The sequence below is a fragment of the Ambystoma mexicanum genome, chromosome 10 (assembly GCF_040938575.1).
Source record: "Ambystoma mexicanum isolate Mex_15411 chromosome 10, UKY_AmexF1_1, whole genome shotgun sequence".
NCBI classification, from domain to species: domain Eukaryota; kingdom Metazoa; phylum Chordata; class Amphibia; order Caudata; family Ambystomatidae; genus Ambystoma; species Ambystoma mexicanum.
Genome location: NC_090932.1, coordinates 706,529,066 through 706,546,304, shown reverse-complemented (window position 1 = coordinate 706,546,304; position 17,239 = coordinate 706,529,066). Strand labels below are relative to the sequence as shown.

Below are 17,239 nucleotides of genomic sequence, written 5' to 3'. Positions count from 1 at the left end.
GATCTTGCAGAGTGGATCGGTAAATGCAGAGAATGACAACATAGAACACATGACACCGGGAAAATTGTATTCTATGGACCGTGTAAGTGCTTCGCATTTCTTTCATCACAGATTTGTAGCCATGTTACACTGTATATGTAATAAAGAAAATGGACCTCTAGGCCCTGTAGAACATTTCTTTTGGAGTCAAGAGTACCAGGCACAGAGGGCTTCACATATACATATGATGTTGTGGATTAAAGATGCTCCTCAGTTTGGTAAGGAAAGTGATGGCTGTGTGATTGAGTTTGTTGAAAAATGTGTTCATTGTTCTATTGCAGCTCAGCACGAGAATGCTGACCTACGGAACAAGGTGGAAAGGTTTCAAAGGCATTCATGTGGAAAGTACTGTCAAAGAAAATACAAATGTAATGACAAGTACTACACTCAGTGCAGATTTGGCTTTCCAAGGCTTGTGACATCAGTGCTCAAGTGAATAGTTTAATGTGATCCGTTTGACACCATGTTACTGGTAAGTCTCTGAGAAATACCTATCATTTAAAAATACATAAGCAATGCCAATCTATTAATGATTACAATGCTGTCATTGCTTAACTATTGAATGCAAATTGTGATGTACAGTTTATTGCTGATAGTTCAACAGCTGTTGCTCGTTATGTTACAGCATAGATGACAAAAGCAGAAAATACCAATGCAGTTGCATAATGGGCAGATTTATCATCAGATAAATGTCTCAGTCAGAATCATTTGCACTATGGTTTGAAGATGCTTTCACATAGAGAGTGTGGTAGCTATAAAGCTGCAGATCGGCTAATTAGTTTGCCTCTGTATGGACATAGTGTTAATGTAGTTTGGTTAAGTCTTTGACCAGCTACTACCAGAAATCGGGTATTGAAGCCTCTGGCTGAAATTGAGCCATTAGCTGAATCAGCACCTGATAGTACAGAGATTTTAAAAACCAACTTGATTGATACATATTATGCAAATTGATCTAATTTGTTGGAGGATCTTTGTTTATATGAAGTAGCACAACGCTACTCATGTCGAAATATTGAAGCAAACAGTGACAGAAGATGGTTTAAAGTACCTGGATGTAGTGGTGGTCTAGTGAGACATGAAAAGGCAAGTTTCATTAAGCACATAAAACTGTCTTGCAAAAGTGCAGAGAAAAGAGAATTATTTTATTTTTGTATTTTGCAGTTGTCCTTCCCATGGCGTGCAGAGAGTGATTTACTTGGAAGTTTTGAAAAATGCTTAATTACATATCCAAAATGTGAGCAGTATTTGGACTTACTGGAGAAATAACTACATCAAGAAGAACTTTTGGCAGCTGAATTGGCAAAAGAGACTCCCGAGGGCAGTCAAGAATCCACAGCAGGAAGTCAAAATGTTCTTGTTGAGGCAATTATTCAAACGGATGTTGAGCTTGCTATGGAGGAAGTAGAAATTGCAATGGAATAAAGTAAAGTTGCAGATGTGAATTGTGATGAAATGGTTAGTAAACTTAATAGAAAGCTAAAGGAAGATAAAGGTAAAATTAAAGCTAGGCTCTTACATGGTTTACTATGTGACAAGCGTGAATGCTCTTGTGTGCAATACAAACCTGTCTTTTTTGTATGTTAGTGGACAAGTAGGAACAGGTACATCTTTTTTAATTAATGAAATACAAGCTATTATCCAAAATATAACAGATTCCTCTTTGTCATGTACTGTAACTGCTCCAACAGGTTTAGCAGCATTTAATGTAGGAGGTGTTACTTTACATTGCATGTTAACATTACCAGTGGAGCATGACAACAAACTAGAATATTGGAAACTTGTATCAAGTGCAGCACAAGAAGTAGGAACATGTCTTAGATAATTAAATAACTTGATTGTAGATGAAATGAGTATGGTATCTAACTTGATGCTAGATTGCATTCAATTGCAAATGAAAGAGGTTTTTAAGACTGACTACAACATTTTTTTGGAGGTAAACATGTACTTGTTTTTGGAAACTTGTTACAATTAACGCCCGTGAAAGTTCAACCTGTTTTTTAGAATGCTGCAATCTAAGGATGCTCAAAAAATTACAGGAATTATTGGTCATTTTAACCTTTGGAATTGTTTTGAATTCCAGGAACTTAGCATTACTATGAGTCAATCTGGAGACTTAAAGTATGCAGAAATGATTAATAAGATTTGTATAGGTGTTCTTGAGGAAAATGTGAAAGCAGTCTTAAAGGGAAGACTTATTTCTAACATGTTTCATGTAGATTGCAGTCTGTCTAATGTCATGTTGAATCGTAAACAATTTACTGTGTTGCTTTTATCTGCACACTTGCAGAGTGTAACACATTTAACTCTACAATGCTACTGTCAGAGAAGCAAAATATTGTAGAGATAAAATCATGTGATGTTTTGGAAGGTCATGAGTTACATAAGAAAGCAAAAGCTTGATTAGGTCAAATAGAGAATTCAATTTCCAAAACTGCAGGTCTGGAAGGTGTTTTAAAACTGTGCATCTATGCACTAGTAATGTTGAAGAGGAGTTTTAATGTAGAAATTGATTTAGTCAATAGAACAATGGGAACAGTGATTGCATTTCAGACTTTTCCTCACAGTACAAGTATTGAAAATGTTGAAGGTCAGTTTGATCGTGTTGAAGTAACTCATTTGATTTCTCAGAGCTCTGCATGTTTCATGATTTTTAAGGATACCTTTGTAATAAGAGCACAGTGTCCATTGTGTTCTGCTTATGTAATAACTATTCATCAATCACAAGGGTTGATGTTAGAAGCAGCACTTATTGACAATGGTCATACAGTGTTTAAAGAAGGAATGTCATATGTAGCTTTGTCATGTGTGAAAAAGGTAGGTTTATTTTTAATAAACTTTGATGAAAGCAAAGTGACAGCTGACATTTCTTGCATTGAAGAATATAATAGGTTGTGTGTACTGTATGTTCCTCACTTGAACCTTATACCTGTATCTGTGAGGCAGTCATCCAGGAAATGTAATTAGTCAGTGAAAGCACATTCAAATGAAATCAGTCCTTGTAATAGTGAAAAACAACAGAATGTAATGGAGTTGGAGAGTCATTCAACAGTAACATACTCTCATTGCAGCTTTGGTAACGAAACAGGAATTTAATGCTATTGTAATGCAGCTTTATGTATGTTGTTTCATAAGACTGCATTGATGCAAGAACTATCTTCAACAGCAGAGAAGCAGCTATGTGTTAATCTTTAATTTCTTAAAATGTCTGTAGAGGAAAATCCACACAGTTTATATTTGGCAATGTCAATCCAAAATGTAGAAGCTGTTGCAAGTGGAAATCAACAATTTTCTCAAAATACACAGGAGAATAGTCACACATTTTTAATGAATATCTTTGAGATATTAGTGAAAAAACTGCTAGTGTAGAAAGGTATGTAGGAATTAGTTATGAGTGGAAGCATATGTGTCCAAAATGTAAGAAAGGGTATTCTATTCTTTGGAAAGATGTGTGTATCTGCTTGTAGCTGATCAGAAAAGTAACATTTTCTACTCTTGTAACTAAAGCTTTCCATGACATGCAATGCAGTGACTGTGGTTGTAATTTACAATGAACACTGCAAAATCTAGTTTTTAATAAGTATGTATTGATTATGTTTCCAAGGTACAATGTAGATGGTAGGAAAATTAACATGTCAATAATTAATTTTGTATATAGTCAGGTTTCCATTAGTAAGAACATTTTTAAAATGTGTGCAAGTATTTTTCATGAGGGGGCATCCCTTGAATCTGGACATTTCATGACATAGGTGCGTAGAGAAGTAGATTGGCTTGTTTGTAATATAGTCACACACCAAGCTAGATAGCCAAATGGGTTAAAGAATGCTTATTTAACATTGTTAGAAGCAAAGTTTTAAAATATATGTGTAATATTCTTTGTGAATATATATGTGAAATACAAATTCTAAATAGAAAAATTGTCTAAGAAGTGATCTATGTAAAGTAGGACATGATTTACTACTAGGATGTTTTTTTAATAGTTCTAAATATATGTAGAGGTAGAATTGTGAATATTATATAATTTAGAAGAGAAAATTACATCTGCAATCTTCTACTTCTGTTTTATTGTGTAAAACACTATATATTTTAATATGTACAAGTGTTCCCTATAATCACGAGGTTACAAAAATGGTTCCATGTACATTATTTTGGGTGTAAGGGAGTGTAGAATCTGATGTCTGTTACATATGAAATAAGTGAATGATAAGTTCTAGATACAAAAACATATAGTCCAATTGAAATACGAAATTTAAAAAACTTACTGAAAAGGTAACTTTGTTAATTTTATAAATATGTTTTATGTGCAGTGTAGAGTTTTTAGAAAGGTCAGACAATCTATTCAGTCATTAAACTGTGCATGTTGTTTCATTTTGCATGGTAGGTTTAAGATAATTGTGACTAGCTTCTAAGGTGTGCAGGTGGCCAGAAAAAGGACACGCATAAAATGTTGTAGACGTTATGAAGTTGCAATATAGATATCATTTGTATAAAGTAGAATATATTTGATATAGAAAAAATTGCTATTCCACACTGTGTAGCAGTACCAATGGTAACAGAAGTTTAGGAAGTTTAAAAAAAAATATATAATGTGTATGACATGAAATGTCATGATAAACTTCTCATGTGTGTAAGTGTCAAGCAAAGGATGCACACAGATGTTATAAGAAGTATGGAAATTACATTTGCTATGTTATTAATGTAGTTTTGATAAGCGTTAATATGTTTATTCACATTTTTATTGTCTAAATATTATTTATAATATAGGTATTAAAAAGACTAATACTCAAAATAATGTTGCAGTGTGCGCATGTCTTCATTTATTTCTTTGTAAAACTGAAGACATAGTTATGCTATATCTCTTAGTTTCCTGGTGAAGGTTGCATAAAGTAATCTGTAAAGTAGTCATCATGTAGCATAAAGTAATCTTTGTATAGTATTGCAATCTCTGTGCTTTGTAGCAAAACATTCATTTATTGGTGTACAAACTATGGATGTTGAAGGCAATTCTTTTTTTGGAATTTGCTGATGCAAAAAGTAGTTCATAATAACTTAAATATTAAGTATTTTAAATAACAGAATAGAGGGTTTGTATTCATATATTGAGAAGTTGTTTTCCTATATAGCATTATTAATGAATACAACTTGGTATTGGTTGCCTACTTGGAATCAGTATTCTTTTAGTATCATTATGAGAAAAAAAAAATAATGATGTATTTCTTTTGTTATGAAGAACACCAAAGTATCAATGAAGTGGTGATAGTGCATAGTATAACTGGCCTTTACCATTAATATTAACTACATTTTTTCCCCAGACTTCATATATGGACGAATGACAGAAGGTCATAGTTATTTGGTAAGACTTTGGAGAAATATATATATACTTCTTTCTTTTTAACAGGGTGGGCAATGTTTTTGCTTTAATTTTTATGAACACTTGACAACTCGCAGCTCGATAACTCTATGTACACCATTTATTCAGTCTTTTTTAAACTGCACATATGGTCAACTAATATTTTAGGTGTTTTATAATGTATTAAGGTTTTTTTTATGGTGTCTTCATGCTTCTAACTTATGTACTGTAAAAATATCCAGTTTACTAGGCAATGTAAAACACGGTTATCCAATGTCTAGATATTACATGCACTAAGCACTTAATGTATCCCTGTATAGGGAATACTGTTATTTAGCTGCTTATTGCACATTGCACTTTATTAACATTAAGTTATATATTGTATGTTTGCACAAACAGTATAAATAGGCATTTGCACATTAAGGAAGTAATATTTGACATAGGAACCTTAACATATTTTTGCCAAGAGCACTATGCATTTTAACTTAAGCACTGCATCACCATGTGGGAACGATACCTCACGTTAAATACATTGTACAACCTCAGACCTAGTAGTGCAGCAAGCACAACATATTGCAGCATGTATCGCTGCAAGGCACATAGAGTAACACAGACCTCGTATTTAAATGGTAAATTCCCGGACTAGCTGGGCAAAATGCAAGGTTTTCTGTGATCGCGCATTGATCCGATCCATGTGTCTATTCCATTTAACGGTGCACAGCAACAAAAGCATATATTGCCGTTTGCTTTTCCATATTTGGAACGCAAACAGCAAGTCGGCAGCACCCATGGAGAAACAACATCTAGCACATATAAGCTGCAGTTGAAATGGTATTTAACCAACATATGTCAACATCTATTTTTGGATATAATTTTAATGTTGTGCAGTCTAAGATGTCACTGAGAAATGAGGAACACAATTTGCTCATTTAAATACTTTAAAAAAAATATTTATGTGTATCCATTACGGATTACTAAGCTGTGCGCAACGTCTAAAATGGGGGAATTTGTAAACAGACAGTCTGAAAGTGTACGTTGCTCTATACATTGAAACCATAGAGAGCATGCCGGTTTTTAAGTCCTTTTTCTGTGTTCACACCCCAAACGTGATCAAGCGGTGTGTTTGCCGCAAAACATGTCGTTTTCGTGCTTTTCTTATCTTTGCCCATGACATTTAATTAATTAAAGAAAAACTTTAAATGCCTGGCAACTATTGGTCCTTTGACTTAATGCTCAGTGTGGATTTCTCACTCTGGACTGCTATTTGGAGTGCACTCCGTACACTTTGTACCGAGGTATAAAGCTTTTTTCATATATATATATGTAATGTATACATGCACATATAAAGAATTGTTTATTTTTTTATATTATTTTAGCCACAGTTACAGTACCAACCAATTAAGAGCAGGATTTAGTTTGCACGGCTAAGCAACGGACGCTTTTACTTGCGGCTCTGATAGTCGTGGCTCTAGGCACCAATTGACAATTTTGAGTACTGAAACTGCACAAAATAAATGATAATAGATATTGTAATATATTTTAGTAGTCTGTGTTTAATTTGATCTAACTTTGTAACCTAAAAGGTGGCCCTTAAAAGGGCTGTTTTTGGGATTGGAAAGAGGTGAGTGGAATAGGGGAGGAAGATACATAAGGATGAAACATTTAACAAAGGGAATAAAAGTAAAATGCAACATATATATTTTTCATTATTAATTGGGTTTTTTTTAGAAAAAAGGGGGAAATAAAATGTCCACTTAAAAAAAATACTAGGTATGACAGGTAACGATAGCCATTGCTCAATTGTGGCATTTCCCTCGACTACCCATTCGCAGCATCCTTTACACATGACTTGTTTCTTGGAAAGGTTGGGTGTCAACAATAGAGGAGTCAGTGTAATGGATACTACTGCTGATGTAGGTGTTTAATTTGCACTTGGCGTTGTTGCTGTACTGGTTGATGGAGGTTCTGAACTTTACGGTATTCATCATCGAAATTGTCCCAGTGGACTCTCACCAGATGGTTAATCATTATTGATATTGCCAGACTTCGATACAGAATATTGGAAGGGCCATGGTGTAGAGTCTTTTTGCAGAATGTGCACGGTGCCTCTTCCACCTCTTTTCTGGAGTGGTGTTCCTTCACTTTAAAGAAGCACCAACTGTCTGCAGTTTTCTTCATGCCTGTGTGCTTCTTCCTTGGTGGTGAAGTATAATCCACCTAAATGATAACGTCATCCTCACTTCTCCTGCTGTCATGGTCAGACATGTTGCAATGTTCAAGCAGGGAGGAAAATATAAAAGAATCAAAATGACAACACATAAAAGATAATGCTGCAAAAAAAGAAAAAGTTTAAAAATAATAAAAATAAAAAAGTAAAACAAAAATAGACAAACTGAACAAATCACAAGACAAAGGAAAATTGGATTTTGGGAAAACTGGGTAAAAAGGAGGAGGAAATTAAGGGGAAAATGCCAAAAGTGCTTGTAGTTATTCAGAAAACCTTTCACTAGCAAGTACAGAAAGCAATGATTAATGTAAAGTTATGTTTTTGTGGGTGTGGTGATTATTTGCAGCTACAAACTGCTGTGCTGCCTGATTGGACAGTCTTGCATGCGCAGATGTTGTTGAACAGCATGTGTGTAGCCGTGTCGATGCAGCGCAACATTTGATTAGATGAATCGTTTTTGCGTGTACAAGTCACTTGTAGCCGCTGAGCCGCAGCGTGTATTATGACTGCCTGATGCCGCTTCACAGGAGTTGTACGTCTCATTGGCTTATTCATGCACACGGGTTACGTTAAATGCCACTGGGTGTAATCGCGTCCACACGAAGGATGCAGACATTCTATTGGCTCATTTGCGACATGCTGGTTACCCCCGCCTATTCATTCGTGTAGCATAGCCACGCATGTTATATTAGTTTTCACGGCTATAAAAAGATTGGTAAAAAAATATAACTATATCTATGTGGGCAGTAGTCTAGTAAATATTTATTTTTAAATATATTGAAATTACTGTAAGATTTTAATAAATATTCATGAACAGTACATATACATGTAAATACTTTAATAAGTTAAGTACATATGCATACTATTTTTGTAACAACAGGTTTATTTGGGGGTATGCAGTTCTTCAGTTGATTTTCATTTTACATTCTAGACATAATATAATGTTTTGTTTACCTGAATTGTGTGTATTATTAATGTGAATTATGTATGCAATAACAAAACCCTTGACATTCAAGGAAAAAACTATAGTTGCAGGGAAGTTAAGGTGAGCAATACCTTGTAACAAAACCCTTGAAATTCAAGGAAAAAACTTTAGTTGCAGGGATGTTAAGGTGAGAATGTAATACAGTGAGAATGTAATACAGTGAGAATGTAATACAACAAAACCCCTAAAATTCAGCTAAGCCACAATAACTTTGCACCCCCTGTTGCACAGCCTATGACCACAATGATGACATCACAGATCACATCATTGATGGCATCAGTAATTACATGTCGTATGAGAACACTTATGACATGACAAATCACATCACATCATTTATTCAATTATTTCTATTTTATTAATAAATAGACCTTCTGTGCAACCATGTGTGGTTCCTGTCTTGAAAAAGGAGGGAGGTTGTAAGGAATGGATATTGTTAAATGAGGGACCCCAGGTTCATAAAAAGAACCGTATTCAATAAATGACAAAATTATGCATGCCTGATATTGGGTAGGTGGAATATTTCACAGAACATATTGTTACACAATAAAAAGATGCGACAGAAGATCCTACATATTTTAGGTACTGTTCAAAGATGTGGTGCTTCAACTACTTCCATAGCAGTGAGTTTCTTATTGAAGCTGGTGCAGATCTTGCACTCTGGTGCAATGTTGCCTCAAACTGGTTGGATGTAGCAACACAGCAGTTTGAGGTTCACAGATAGTGCCAAAGGCAGCACTCTAGGTCCTCGATTGTTCAAAGGCATCCAATATAGGTCAAGTTAAGCTCAAGGATGGTTAGAAGCAGACAGAATACAGGAATACAGTTGCTTTGACTTCTTCTGGTCTTGTGAATCCCAATCGGTTGGCTCATGGCTAAGATGTTTAATGTTCCTCTTCAATCCCAGTCCACAGAGGCTACCTAGCACCTGCAGGAGTCCACCTCCAGTGAGGAGCCTAGGTACTGGTGCAGCTGGCTGAGACTGAAGGTCTTGGCCAAATGGCACTCACCCCCATTGTTCCCTGGGTATGGTTAGAGGATAGAGCTTGCCTCTGATTTAGAAGATCTGCCTTCACCTCACAAAGAGTGGACTTTGGAACAGGCTGCTCTCTGAATAAAGTCTAAATTAATTCTTCTTTTCTTAAAAGTCCAAGATTAATCCCACAGAAAGAGTGTGAAACTGTAACGCTCACCTGGTATCCACGGGGACGTCACTCAGCCTGTTCGGACCTCTTACGACCTCAAACCCTTCCCTGGAGTCTACTCGACTGGAGACTGGGCCTGAAACACAGGATTGGTAGAGTTTAACTCCCTATTGTCTCTGTGTGCTTGATCCCCTTCTTCTATGGGGTCAAACCCCTCCTTTTGATCCACAGCTCAACTTGTTTTCTTGGAAAGTGTGCTCTCCATTCTGCTTTCAGCGCAGGGGCGCGTTGATTGATGCGGGCTCGTTGCTGCCTAGTTACTTCACTGGCAAGAGTCCGACAGGTAAGTATAATGAGTCTTTTGAACATTTCTCTAACTTCGTTCCTTTCCTTCCTTAGATGATGGCCGGCGTCCGGGGATGGCGACGTGCTGCTGAGATGAGTAGTGCTGAATGTGAGTGAGAGCGTGATGCGCGATGCGACCCTTTCATATTTGTATTGAACTGAGTTATTTGTCTGTGTCTTTTAGGTGCTGCGATGTTTTCAGCACGGATGCCGGTTATGAAGAAGAAATGTGGTGAGTAAGTGCGGTATGCAGCGCTTCTAGATGTTTCCACGCTAACCTGGAGTGTCTTTTCCCTCTTGCAGATGGATGAGAAGTTCCGGAGACAGAGTTACCCCAGAGCGGCTGGGATTCAGGTAAGCGTTTGAAGCTTGTACAGTCTTTAGAAAATAAGCGAAGATGTGCTGAATGCTTGCTAATGCCTTTTTTCTGTTCTTTTCCGTTTTCCTTAGGAAGCGGCTCGCCGGGATGGGAATGACACCCCTGAAGATGCCCGCAGAATAGAAGGAGCGATGAATGATGGGCAGAAGCGCTGCAAGGTAAGGCTGTTCCTAACAGTGTTCTTATTCTTGCAGGAGCTGAGCGCAGAAGAAAGATGCAGGCCTACTGGAGACCGATCCGAACACGGTGAGTGTCACGCTGCAGGTGCAGAAAACAGAAAGCATGTTTCTCAGCCTGGACGTGGCTTAAATAGTCTCTGTGTATCCCAGGTGTCTCTGGGCTAAACCACACCCAAAAGACTAGACTGCACATGTAGTTCTGGGAACCAAAATATGTGGGGGCATCCATCGTGTCCCCATCAATGCACTTCAAGTCCAATCCCCAATGTTATCCTATGGGAGTGAGTGAGTCTGATGCCACAAGCGTGAAGTCTGACTCCAAGTGGGTCTTTGGAGGGATGGAGAGGCCCTTGAGGGCCATGTAGGTGATCGTGGCCTGGCTCCAGCCTGACATCTTGCAGGGCTGGGGACATGAGGGGCAGGAATCATGACAGCACTCCCCCCCAAGGCCCCTCTCAAGGTGGCTCTTCTGTCTGGTCCTGGTTTGTTTGGATGGATTTGATGAAATCATCTAAGCAAGAGAGGTGCATGGATGTACTCACAAGGCTCACATGCCCTGTCTTGTGGACCATACCCCTTTCAGTCTACTAGGTAGTATAATTTGTATCTGACGTACTTTGAATCCAGGATGTCCTTGACTTCGAATTCTGGCTCCCCGGCGACTACTACTGGCTGCGGTGGCATTGCTATCCGGGTCCCAGGTTGAACAGGTTTAAGGAGAGACACGTGGTACACAGGATGAATCTGCATGTTTGAACGGCAAAGCTAGTCTGACCGCCACAGGATTTATCACGGAGGTGATGGTGAATGGACCTAGGTATCTTGGATGGAATGTTAGGGTTCCTTTAATGGACACGCGTTTAGACGCCAGCCAGACTTTGTCTCCCTCTTGGTAGTTGGGGGCCTTTGCTCGGTGTTGATCAGCGAACTTCTTTTGGCGATTCTTAGCTTGAAGTAGGTGTTCAGCTGCCCTTTTAAAGGTTTGAGAAACGGTTGTGTGCAAGGTTTGGACTGCTGGCATTTCCAGGGTTGTAGGAACGTCGAACTCAGAAGTACGTGGGTGCCTGCCATACATGGTATAAAAGGGTGTTTGCCCAGTGCTGCTGTGTAGGGAACTATTATAAGCATATTCAGCTATCCATAATAGGTCGAACCAGCTTCCTTCAGCTTGGTTTAACATGCAACGCAGATACTGCTCGAGCATCTGATTTGTCCTCTCAGTTTGACCATCCGTTTGGGGATGGTGACTGGTGGAAAGCCGGATGTTGATCTGGGCCATAGAGCAGCATTTTCTCCAGAAGTTAGATACGAATTGAGTACCTCGGTCTGAGACCAAAACTGAAGGAAACCCATGGAGCCGTACAATGGCTTCAAGAAACACCTTCGCCAGAGTTGAAGCATTTGGGAGCCCCGTAAGAGGAATAAAATGTGCCATTTTTGAAAATAGGTCCACGATCACAAGAATAGTGTTAAACCCTTGACTGGGTGGTAAGTCAGTAATAAAATCGAGGGACAACGTGTGCCAGGATGCTGGTGGGATTTGCAATGGTTGTAATAGCCCAGCCGGTTTCTGCTTGATGACTTGTTTTGAGCACACACTCCACAAGATAGGATGAATTGGATAATGTCTTTACGCCACGTGGACCACCAATAATTTTGTTTTACCTTGGCTAGGGTTTTAGCGATTCCAAGGTGACCCTCGATCAAGGAATCATGATAACCGGACATGGCTTGTTCTCGTAGTTCTTGGTTTGGTAAAAATAAACGATTCCTGAAGTAGGGCAACTGAACTTTTATCATGTAAGGTTCTCCTTGTGCACTCCACGCTTGCAATTGCTCCGGACTCATCAGGTTTTGGATTTCTTCATGTAATTCTTTCTGAGTTATGGTTGCTGTGATTCATAGGAGCTTGTCACTCGGGATGATTGCTATTTGGTCAGGGGTCTGATACCCTTGCTCCTCCACCCCCATACGGGAAAGGGCATCGGCCTTCCCATTTTTCACCCCTGGTCGAAATGTAATCACATAGTCATATTCAGCAAAAAAAAGAGCCCAACGTAGTTGTCGTGAGAATTGGGCCTTTGCCGTTTTTAGGTACTGGAGGTTCTGTTGGTCAGTTATTACGGTGATTGTGTGTCTGGCGCCCAAGAGGTAGTGCCGCCATGCCTTAAAGGCTTACTTAATGGCCAGGAGTTCTTTTTCTGTGATAGCATAATTGAGTTCAGGGGGTGTGAATTTACGCGACCAGAAGGCAAAAGGTTGTAACTTGCCCATTTCGGGGTCCTTTTGTGAGAGGACGGCTCCCCTAGCGATGCTTGAGGCGTCCGTTTCCACCAGGTATGGGAGATCAGGGCGATGGTGGCGTAAGATTGGGGCAGATGTGAATCTTGCTTTGAGTTCCTGGAAAGCTTCCTCGGCCTCTGTTGTCCACTGGAACTTTTTGTTGCTTTTCCTTAGCAATGACGTGATGGGATGCACGATTTGCAAAAATCCTGGCATGAACCGGCAGTAGAAGTTTGCAAAACCCAGCATACTTTGAACCCCCTTGAATGAATTTGGGGATGGCCATTTCAGGATAGCATCTACCTTGTGTACATCCATTCGGATTCCATTTGGGCTGAGAATAAAGCCCAGGAATTCCACCTCGGAGACGTGGAATGAGCACTTTTCGAGCTTGGCGTAGAGCTGGTGTTGACAGAGTTTCTCCAATACGGATCCGACGTGTTTAACGTGGTCCTGCTTTAATGCAGAATATACTAGAATATCATCGATGTACACTAGAGCACAGACATCAATCAATTCCCGTAGGACATCGTTCATGAAGTATTGAAATGCTGCAGGTGCATTGCAAAGGCCAAAGGGCATTAGTTGATATTCGTACAAGCCATATTTGGTGCAAAAAGCAGTTTTCCATTCATCCCCCTGTTTTAGGCGAACAAGGTGATATGCCCCCCTCAGGTCTAGTTTTGTGTAGATTTGGGCATCTTTGACTTGATCAAGCAATTCAGGGATCAGTGGCAGGGGGTAGCTTTTTTTTACGGTAATCTGGTTCAGTGCGCGATAGTCAATGCACGTTCTCAAGTCCCCCTCCTTTTTTGGTACGAAGAATAGAGGACTGGCTGCTGGAGACTTCGAGGGACGGATGAACCCGTTGGCCAGGTATTGGTCAAGATAGGCCTTCAGGTGCTGGTTTTCTGGTTCCGTGAGAGCCTAAATTCACCCATAAGGGATTTGTGCGCCGGGTGTTAGGTCGATTTGGCAATCATATGGTCTATGCGGTGGCAGGGTATTAGCCTGTTCTTTCTGAAAGACATCTTGAAAGTCCTGGTATCACTTGGTAGGGTGCCGAATGCCACAGTCGCAAGCGTGGAGGTTCTGGTGTCTATTGGTTGTTTCTTTTGGCGATAACATATGTGGGTGCAAGTCCCGGGAAAGGCCAATTCTTTTGCTCGCCAATCGATTCGAGGATTGTGAGCTACCAACCATGGCATTCCCAAAATCAACCGGAACTGTGGTGGCTTAATGAGGTCGAAAACGATAGATTCTTGGTGTCCATCCTGGCACAGAAGGGTTAAAGCTGCAGTTCATTGGGAAACTGGACCAGAAGCTATTTCCGTGCCGTCGACAGTGGTAACAGTGTCAGTGGTTGATTTAGGGTTAACGGAAGCCCCATCTTTTCCGCAAGAGCCTGGTCGATGTAATTCCCAACGGCTCCACTGTCAATGCCTGCTCTTACTGCGTGCATCCGAGATGGTTGTTGGTGATTGATCAAGACCATAGATAGTGCAAAATGGGAGGTCTGTAGTTCACTTTCTTCGCTCGACAAGTGGACCCCTACACTTGCCGGGCTGGGGAGTTTTCCGATTCCTTGATGGTATCTTCCTTGTCCGTGGCCCCTACCATCCTCCTCGGTGGCTTCATAGGGCACTCTTTAAGGAAATGACCTGACCTTCCACAGTACAGACATAACTGCTGCTGTCTCTTTTTATCCCTTTCTGCTTTATTCAAGGGGGATCTGACCCCCCGATTTGCATTGGTTCTCCTGAACCTTCCGTTGTGCGGGCAATATTGTCCTTTGAATGCACATACATAGGGCGAGGGTCCGGTCTGGTTCAATCTGCTCTTCGGTCCTGCAACCTATGATCCAGTTGAACAACAAGGTCAATGAATACTGAGCAGTCTTTCGGGGGGTTCACTACTTGTGCGAGAACATCCTTGAGCTCCCCCCGCAACTCCCGATGAAATAACATGGTTTTCTTCTCCACTGGCCATTCTGCTTCAACTACGAGTCTATTGAACATGGCTATGTATGGTAATAGGTCTTGATTTTCTTGGCGTAGGGACAGAAGTTCGTTGTCTAATGCCTGCCCATTAGTACGAGGGGCTCACAGCTTTTCCATCTCCTGCTGAAAGCCCCTGAAGTCATCCAGCAAAGGATCGTCTTGGGCCACCAAGGGTACAGACCATTCCGCGGTGCTACCACTCAGGTAGGATAGCACAAAAGTGACCCGTAATTGGTAATTCGGAAAGGCCTCTGGTCTACAAAGGAAGTGCAGGATCCACTGTAAATCGTTCGGGTGGGGCCAAGGGAACTGCCCCAGGAAGGATTATCTGAACGGGATTGGCTGATGGTGCTGGCATCGAGGACATGCTTTCCGGCAATGGTGCATGCCCTGCTTGTGACTGGAGAAGTTGCTGGCTTAAATCATCAGTGCGTTCTTTGGCTACTATCAGCTCTCTCCTCAGGGTGTTGGTCTCCTGCCTGGCTGCATGTACTTCGGAACGTAGCTGCCCCAACATGTGGGCTAACTGGTCGGTTTCTGATGTTTCCATGACGCCCAGGTGGATTTTGATGTGAGGCTTTGTGTTCTGTAACGCTCACCTGGTATCCACGGGGATGTCACTCAGCCTGTTCTGACCTCTTACAACCTCAAACCCTTCCCTGGAGTCTACTCGAATGGAGACTGGGCCTGAAACACAGGATTGGTAGAGTTTAACTCCCTATTGTCTCTGTGTGCTTGAACCCCTTCTTCCCCGGGGTCCAACCCCTCCCTTTGATCCACAGCTCACCTTGTTTTCTTGGAAAGTGTGCTCTCCGTCCTGCTTTCAGCGCAGGGGCACGTTGATTGATGCGGGCTCGTTGCTGCTTAGTCACTTCACTGGCAAGAGTCCGACAGGTAAGTATTATGAGTCTTTTGAACAGTTCTCTAACTTCGTTCCTTTCCTTCCTTAGATGATGGCCGGCGTCCGGGGATGGCGATGTGCTGCTGAGATGAGTAGCGCTGAAGGTGAGTGAGAGCGCAATGCGCGATGCAATCCTTTCGTATTTGTATTGAACTGAGTTATTTTTCTGTGTCTTTTAGGTGCTGCGACGTTTTCAGCGTGGATGCCGGTTATGAAGAAGAAATGCAGTGAGTAAGCGTGGTATGCGGCGCCTCTAGATGTTTCCACGCTAACCTGTAGTGTCTTTTCCCTCTTACAGATGGATGAGAAGTTCCCCCAGAGCGGCTGGGATTCAGGTAAGCGTTTGAAGCTCGTATAGTCTTTAAAAAATAGGCGAAGATTTGCTGAATGCTTACTAATGCCTTTTTTCTGTTCCCTTTTTCTTAGGAAGCGGCGTGCCGGGATGGGAATTGCACCGCCGAAAATGCCCGCAGAACAGAAAGAGCGATGAACGATGGGCAGAAGTGCCGCAAGGTAAAGCTGTTCGTAACGGTGTTCTTGTTCTTCCAGGAGCTGAGCACAGAAGAAAGATGCAGGCCTACTGGAGACCGATCCGAACACGGTGAGTGTCACGCTGCAGGTGCAGAAAACACAAAGCATGTTTCTCAGCCTGGGCGTGGCTTAAATAGTCTCTGGGTATCCCAGGTGTCTCTGGGCTGAACCACACCCAAAAGACTAGACTGCAAGTGCAGTTCTGGGAACCGAAATATGTGGGGGCATCCATCGTGTACCCATCAATGCACAAGTCCAATCCCCAATGTTATCCTATGGGAGTGAGTGAGTCTGGTGCCACAAGCGCGAAGTCTGACTCCAAGTGGGTCTTTGGAGGGATGGAGAGGCCCTTGAGGGCCACGTAGGTGATCGTGGCCTGGCTCCAGCCTGATATCTTGGAGGGCTGGGGACATGAGGGGCAGGAAACATGACAGAAACCCCTTCCTTATTAAGGCAAAATGTCATAGGGGATTGGATAAAAGCAAGACTGATTTAAGGGGTCCTATCCCAGTCAAGGTGACAAGTGACTTTTGCCTTATTGCATCCTACCCAATGTGCTGTTCTCTGCAAGTAGTGTAGTGGGCAGGAATAAAAGAGCAAACTCTTCTGCTCCATCTGACTATTCTAGCTGTACTCATAAAACAAAACAGGGACTGCGATTTTTGTCACAAGTGTGGACAACGTCCATCAACCATTAATAATTCAAACACAGCGGGTGCGGCCTCATCCCGAAGGGGGCGGGGGACACGAGAGCCCACCATGAAATGTAAAAAAAAACACACACAAAATGTAATGGAGGAAATGGGTAGGGGTGGCTACCATGGTCGGACTGGAGCATCAAACTATCTCAGGCACCAACGAAAAAGTGGCCCACATTTGCA

At 41.1% G+C, this 17,239-nt stretch overlaps 1 long non-coding RNA gene across 1 annotated transcript in view; it reads left to right on the top strand.

The window, feature by feature from the left end:
- The window catches only part of LOC138491670 (uncharacterized), a 225,394-nt gene extending 220,566 nt beyond the window's left edge, over positions 1-4,828 (top strand). Inside the window, exons 2-3 of the long non-coding RNA XR_011276071.1 lie at positions 321-511; positions 1,201-4,828. This is a non-coding gene — a long non-coding RNA (uncharacterized lncRNA). The remainder of the gene's footprint in view (positions 1-320; positions 512-1,200) is intronic.
- Positions 4,829-17,239: the final 12,411 nt, after the last annotated feature.